This window comes from Cricetulus griseus, chromosome 7 (assembly GCF_003668045.3).
Source record: "Cricetulus griseus strain 17A/GY chromosome 7, alternate assembly CriGri-PICRH-1.0, whole genome shotgun sequence".
NCBI lineage: Eukaryota > Metazoa > Chordata > Mammalia > Rodentia > Cricetidae > Cricetulus > Cricetulus griseus.
In genome coordinates, this window is record NC_048600.1 from 107,879,072 (window position 1) to 107,886,984 (window position 7,913).

Sequence of the window (7,913 nt, forward strand, 5' to 3'; positions counted from 1 at the left end):
TCGAATCTTGATCAACTTTGATGGTATCCAAAGTTTTTCTTCTCCTGTAGAAACCAATGCAAAACCCCTACCCCAACGTAATACATGTCCTGGTTTCCATGCAGAGGTTAGTACATCTTTGAAGTATACTGGCTGATTGAGTTCAGCAGTTTTTTCCGTGGTCCAGTGTCTTTCTGCAGCTGTTTGTCCTTTTTCATTGGCATTAAGAAAGTTTAGTGTTAATAAAGCATTATGCAACCTATGTTTGGGGGGTTTCGTCTTCCAAGCTTGTTTGTTGAGCATCTCCTTAAGTGTTCTATTAGCTCAACCACTGCTTGTCCTGTAGGATTGTGTGGTATACCAGTAACATGCTTTATGTTATAATATTTGAAAAATTGTTCCAATTTCGTAGAGACATATGCTGGAGCATTGTCAGTTTTTATTTGTGCAGGTATACCCATAACTGCCATCACCTCTAGCAGGTGTATAACAGAATCAGCTTTTTCAGAGTTAAGAGCAGTAGCCCATTGGAACCCTGAGAATGTGTCTATGGTATGATGCACATATTTCAAATTTCCAAACTCTGCAAAGTGAAAGACATCCATCTGCCAAACCTCATTTCTCCGAATGCCCTTAGGATTACAACCTGCTGGCAATGGAGTTTGATTATAAAAGGAACAAGTAGGACAGTTTTTCACTATCTCCTTGGCTTGTTGCCAAGTGATAGAGAAGTCCTTTTTCAAACCTTTGCTATTTACATGATGTTTCTTATGAAATTCTGAGGCTTCTAGCACACTTCCAATTAATAAACGATCAATCTCATCATTGCCTTGTGCTAGTGGGCCAGGCAGACCCGTATGGGATCTGATATGTGTAATATACATAGGATTACTTCTGTTTCTGATAGTTTCCTGTAATTGTAAAAACAGAGAAGTTAATTCTGTATTATCAGGAACAAATTCTGCAGTCTCAATATGTAACACGACTCTCTCTGCATACTGAGAATCAGTAACTATATTAAGAGGTTCTGTAAAATCCTTAAGTACCATGAGAATTGCATATAATTCTGCCTTCTGTACAGATGTATATGGACTTTGAACTACTTTACTTACCTCACCTGCTTTATAACCTGCCTTACCTGATTTGTTGGCATCAGTGTAGAAGGTAAGAACTCCAGAAATGGGAGTTTGTCTTACAATATGTGGAAGAATCCAGACTGTCTTTTTTATGAATTTAATTCTGTCAGTTTTGGGATAGTTGTTGCTAATTGTTCCCAAAAAGTCAGTAAGAGCTATTTGCCAATATTCATTATCTTTCCATAAGGAAGAAATTTCTTCATTAGTTAAAGGTACTATAATTTCTGCTGGATCTTTTCCAGTCAGCTGGTGAAGTCTTAATTTACCCTTTAAAATCAAATCAGAAATCTTTTCTATATATGTCTTTAACTTTTTATTCTGTTTATGTGGCAGAAATATCCATTGCAATATAGTGTCTTCCCTTTGCATCAGAATTCCAGAAGGGTATTCTCTGGATGGCAAGATAACCAGAATACAGTCTAAATTAAGGTTTATCCGATCTACATGTGCATTCAATATTCTGTTTTCTACCCATTGTAACTCTTTTTCTGCCTCATCAGATAATATTCTAGGACTGTTTAGGTCCTTATCACCTTTAAGGGCCATTTTTAAATGCTTTAAGTCATGTCCTTCTACACCAATAATTGTCTGTAATTGAGAGATTTCCCCTAATAATTTCTGAAGAGAATTAAGAGTTTGATACCGATCTCTCCTAATTTGTACCTTTTGAGGTCTGATTCTCTGTAAGTCTATCTTGTAACCTAAATAGTTAATAGAATTTCCTCTTTGTATCTTTTCTGGTGCAATCTGTAATCCCCAACGAGGCAGAACTTCCTTCACCATTTCAAACATACGTTCCAAAGTTTCCTTATTAGAATCTGATAAAAGAATATCATCCATGTAATGATAAACAAGAGATTGTGAAAATTTCTTACGAATTATTCCCAAAGGTTGCTGTACAAAGTGTTGACACAAAGTAGGGCTATTTAGCATTCCTTGTGGCAAAACCCTCCATTGATATCTCCTAACTGGCTGTGAATTATTAAGAGTTGGTACAGTAAATGCAAATTTTTCTCTATCATTTTCCTGTAACGGTATTGTGAAAAAACAGTCTTTTAGATCAATGACTATGATAGGCCATCCTTTAGGTATTAAGGAAGGTAATGGCATTCCAGGTTGCAGAGAGCCCATTGGTTGAATTACCTTATTTATAGCTCTCAGGTCTGTCAGCATTCTCCACTTACCTGACTTCTTTTTGATGACAAATACAGGAGAATTCCAAGGACTGGTAGATTCCTCTATATGTCCAGCATCTAGCTGTTCCTGTACTAACTTTTCTAAAGCCTCTAGCTTCTCAGAGGTCATAGGCCATTGTCCTACCCAAACTGGTTCATCTGTAAGCCACTTCAATGGCAGGGCCTTTGGCTCCTCTGAAGGTCCATCATTTGTACCTAGTTTCTGTACAGCATGGATGGTTGGTAACCGTTTTCCATAGCGTCTTACCAGATCTTTTCTACTATCTAAAGATTGTACATAATTTGTATCTGACACTGGAGGAATATTAATCTGAGTATTCCATTGCTGTAAGAGATCACGACCCCAGAGATTTATAGCTATATCTGCCACGTATGGTTTCAGTATCCCTTTCTGTCCTTCCGGTCCAATGCAGACCACTGAGTTAACACTCTGTCGAACTCTAGATAGAGTTCCAATTCCTAAAAATTGTACATTTGCCTCTCTAAGAGGCCATTTCTGAGGCCAAGACTTTTGAGTAATAATAGTTACATCTGCCCCAGTGTCCACTAAGCCAGAAATAACTTTATTATTAATTTTAACTTTTAACTGAGGCCTTTTATCATTAATAGAAGCTTGCCAAAATATGCGTTTCTCATTTTGTCCATTCACACTTGATTCTTCATCACTATTCAAACTACCATCTAGAGCAATATCTTTTCACAATATGCAAAGAACTATCTATTGTTCCTGTGAGAGATTGTCTTCCACTGCTATTGGGAATGACCTGACCTTTCTCGATGTGGGGGCCTTCTTGAGGTCCCCCTCGGGGTTTCCCGACCTTAAGGGGTTTCCTTGTATGTCCCTGGTCGATCTACATTCATTGGTCCAGTGTCTGCCCTTACCACATCTTCTACACAATCCAGAAGGCAGTGGCCTTCCATATGAGGCATTATTAGAATTCATTTGTCTACAATTTCTCTTAGTATGTCCCATTTTACCACAGTTGAAACATCTAGGTTCCTGGCGCCTTCGTGGTCTCAAGGGGGAGGGTCTTCCTCCCCAAGGTTCTGGTTCATAGTAGTAGTAATCTCTAGCCTCTTGGTACCTATGTTGACCTCTGTAAGGTGCTTCTCCTTGCCAAGCCCTTACATCCTCACCTCTAGAACTTTTAATTTCCTGTTGCCGTTTTAAACCTTTGGAGATGGCTTCTCCTACCCAAGCTCCAGTATCTTGCACATTATAGTCAATGTTGGCTGCATACAAACCCATTCTTCTAACGGAGCTGATCTGATCTTTAAAGGCAAAAGTATTCTTTTGCATATAGGGTTTGCATTTTCATAAGCTATTGTATATATAATTGATTGTCTTGTTTCTGGATCTGTTACCTGTAATTCTACTGCCCTAGTTAACCTTTGTAAGAAGTCCTGGAACTGTTCTGTAGGTCCCTGTTCTATTCTGGTATAAGCTTCTAGACGTTCTCCTGGCTCACGAACCTTATCCCAGGCATTTAATGCTGCTTTCCTGCATAGAGACAGTATATCGTCATCATATTCAGCCTGAACCTGTGGGTCAGCATAAATACCCTGACCAAGAAGCTTATCTAGAGGGGCTTCAAAACCTTCCTTTAGGCCCTGACATTCAAGGAGCTTTGCCTCTTCCCTTACCAATGCCTTCCACTGGATTTGGCATGAATTCTCAAGTACAGCTGTTACCAATAGTTGCCAATCTGTGGGTGTCACCCTGTTAAAGGTTGCCCATGAATGTAATAGCTGTTTTACGTATGGGCTATGGAGACCATATGAGACAACTGATTCGTTAATATTCTTAAGATCCTTCGGCTGTATAGGTTGCCATTCATAAACCATTCGTCCATGAGGGTGTTTCTTAGAAGCTGGCTTTTCTACCATGGTAGCTGGGTACACTAATGGTGTACGAGCAACAACCTTAGAAGAATAGTCACGATACCTGGGTGGAGTAGGTGCCTGGGATTGGAGTGATTCTGCTTCTGAGGCATCCCACTGATCTTTAAGCCTAGCAATGATATCCTTTTGAAAAGTTTCAATCTCCTTAATCATAAAAGATTCCAAGCACGTTAGTGAATCTGTAAATTGCTCTAACTGCTCATCTACATGTTTTTCTAGGTCTTTCATATGATCATCCTTAGACAGCATCTGGATGGCATGGAAACTGCCTTCTAGGTATTGGAGTCTAGATTCCAGGTCATGATTTGCTGATTTTGAGTCCTCAGCAATCGACCGTATGGACCTATGTAATCTGTCAGCCCTGTACTGTAAATTATCTTCCAAACATTCAAATCTAGACTCAAATTTCTGATCTGCTACCTTGGATGCTTCAATAACTGATTGAATGGCATTGTCCAATTCTTCAACCCTATGCTGGGTATTTTGCACCGTTGCATCTAGTTGATGAGTAACATTGCCTATCTGAGTTTCTAGCTGGCTACAGATATTCTTTAGCTGGTCATGGTCTTCTGACAGCCTAGCCTCTAAGGCCTCAGACATGGAGGATCTCTCTGTGTTTATCTTATCATAAATATGCTGTATCTCATCAGACAGCTCTGTCTTTAGTGTATTGGACACAGAGCCAAGCTTATCATCCAATTTCTGTTCCATTTGCTGCACAATTGTGGTCTGACCTAATCGTAAAGCTGTTATTTCCTGTAAGCAGGTGGTGAGGTTATCCTTATCTCTATTCCTGAGTCCTCTAGCTAGTAATACTATATTTACCAGCAAGCTACTGCCATGACAGCATATAGGCCAATAATTGGCAAATTAGCATCCTCCTCAAACAGTGAATTCACGTAATAAGCAAAAACATTACCAATTTTAGCAAATGATAAATATTCCGCCATGATTTTACCTGATTTCTACTCCAGATGCAGTAAATATATTTGACCAGCAGGTAGCACATGCCTTCAGTTATTCCGAGGCGTTTGGCAGAAGTTGGTCAGCAGTAGTTCTTGCTGGTAAAAATAGTATTACTAGCCAGAGGACTCAGGAATAGGGATAAGGATAACCTCACCACCTACTTACAGGAAATAACAGCTTTACGATTAGGTCAGACCACAATTGTGCAGCAAATGGAACAGAAATTGGATGATAAGCTTGGCTCTGTGTCCAATACACTAAAAACAGAGCTGTCTGATGAGATACAGCATATTTATGATAAGATAAACACAGAGAGATCCTCCATGTCTGAGGCCTTAGAGGCTAGGCTGTCAGAAGACCATGACCAGCTAAAGAATATCTGTAGCCAGCTAGAAACTCAGATAGGCAATGTTACTCATCAACTAGATGCAACGGTGCAAAATACCCAGCATAGGGTTGAAGAATTGGACAATGCCATTCAATCAGTTATTGAAGCATCCAAGGTAGCAGATCAGAAATTTGAGTCTAGATTTGAATGTTTGGAAGATAATTTACAGTACAGGGCTGACAGATTACATAGGTCCATACGGTCGATTGCTGAGGACTCAAAATCAGCAAATCATGACCTGGAATCTAGACTCCAATACCTAGAAGGCAGTTTCCATGCCATCCAGATGCTGTCTAAGGATGATCATATGAAAGACCTAGAAAAGCATGTAGATGAGCAGTTAGAGCAATTTACAGATTCACTAACGTGCTTAGAATCTTTTATGATTAAGGAGATTGAAACTTTTCAAAAGGATATCATTGCTAGGCTTAAAGATCAGTGGGATGCCTCAGAAGCAGAATCACTCCAATCCCAGGCACCTACTCCACCCAGGTATCGTGACTATTCTTCTAAGGTTGTTACTCGTACACCATTAGTGTACCCAGCTACCATGGTAGAAAAGCCAGCTTCTAAGAAACACCCTCATGGACGAATGGTTTATGAATGGCAACCTATACAGCCAAAGGATCTTAAGAATATTAAAGAATCAGTTGTCTCATATGGTCTCCATAGCCCATACGTAAAACAGCTATTACATTCATGGGCAACCTTTAACAGGGTGACACCCACAGATTGGCAACTATTGGTAACAGCTGTACTTGAGAATTCATGCCAAATCCAGTGGAAGGCATTGGTAAGGGAAGAGGCAAAGCTCCTTGAATGTCAGGGCCTAAAGGAAGGTTTTGAAGCCCCTCTAGATAAGCTTCTTGGTCAGGGTATTTATGCTGACCCACAGGTTCAGGCTGAATATGATGACGATATACTGTCTCTTTGCAGGAAAGCAGCATTAAATGCCTGGGATAAGGTTCGTGAGCCAGGAGAACGTCTAGAAGCTTATACCAGAATAGAACAGGGACCTACAGAACAGTTCCATGACTTCTTACAAAGGTTAACTAGGGCAGTAGAATTACAGGTAACAGATCCAGAAACAAGACAATCAATTATATATACAATAGCTTATGAAAATGCAAACCCTATATGCAAAAGAATACTTTTGCCTTTAAAGATCAGATCAGCTCGTTAGAAGAATGGGTTTTGTATGCAGCCAACATTGACTATAATGTGCAAGATACTGGAGCTTGGGTAGGAGAAGCCATCTCCAAAGGTTTAAAACGGCAACAGGAAATTAAAAGTTCTAGAGGTGAGGATGTAAGGGCTTGGCAAGGAGAAGCACCTTACAGAGGTCAACATAGGTACCAAGAGGCTAGAGATTACTACTACTATGAACCAGAACCTTGGGGAGGAAGACCCTCCCCCTTGAGACCACGAAGGCGCCAGGAACCTAGATGTTTCAACTGTGGTAAAATGGGACATACTAAGAGAAATTGTAGACAAATGAATTCTAATAATGCCTCATATGGAAGGCCACTGCCTTCTGGATTGTGTAGAAGGTGTGGTAAGGGCAGACACTGGACCAATGAATGTAGATCGACCAGGGACATACAAGGAAACCCCTTAAGGTCGGGAAACCCCGAGGGGGGACTCAAGAAGGCCCCCACATCGAGAAAGGTCAGGTCATTCCCAATAGCAGTGGAAGACAATCTCTCACAGGAACAATAGATAGTTCTTTGACTATTGTGAAAAAAGATATTGCTCTAGATGGTAGTTTGAATAGTGATGAAGAATCAAGTGTGAATGGACAAAATGAGAAATGCATATTTTGGCAAGCTTCTATTAATGATAAAAGGCCTCAGTTAAAAGTTAAAATTAATAATAAAGTTATTTCTGGCTTAGTGGACACTGGGGCGGATGTAACTATTATTACTCAAAAGTCTTGGCCTCAGAAATGGCCTCTTAGAGAGGCAAATGTACAATTTTTAGGAATTGGAACTCTATCTAGAGTTCGACAGAGTGTTAACTCAGTGGTCTGCATTGGACCGGAAGGACAGAAAGGGATACTGAAACCATACGTAGCAGATATAGCTATAAATCTCTGGGGTCGTGATCTCTTACAGCAATGGAATACTCAGATTAATATTCCTCCAGTGTCAGATACAAATTATGTACAATCTTTAGATAGTAGAAAAGATCTGGTAAGACGCTATGGAAAACGGTTACCAACCATCCATGCTGTACAGAAACTAGGTACAAATGATGGACCTTCAGAGGAGCCAAAGGCCCTGCCATTGAAGTGGATTACAGATGAACCAGTTTGGGTAGGACAATGGCCTATGACCTCTGAGAAAA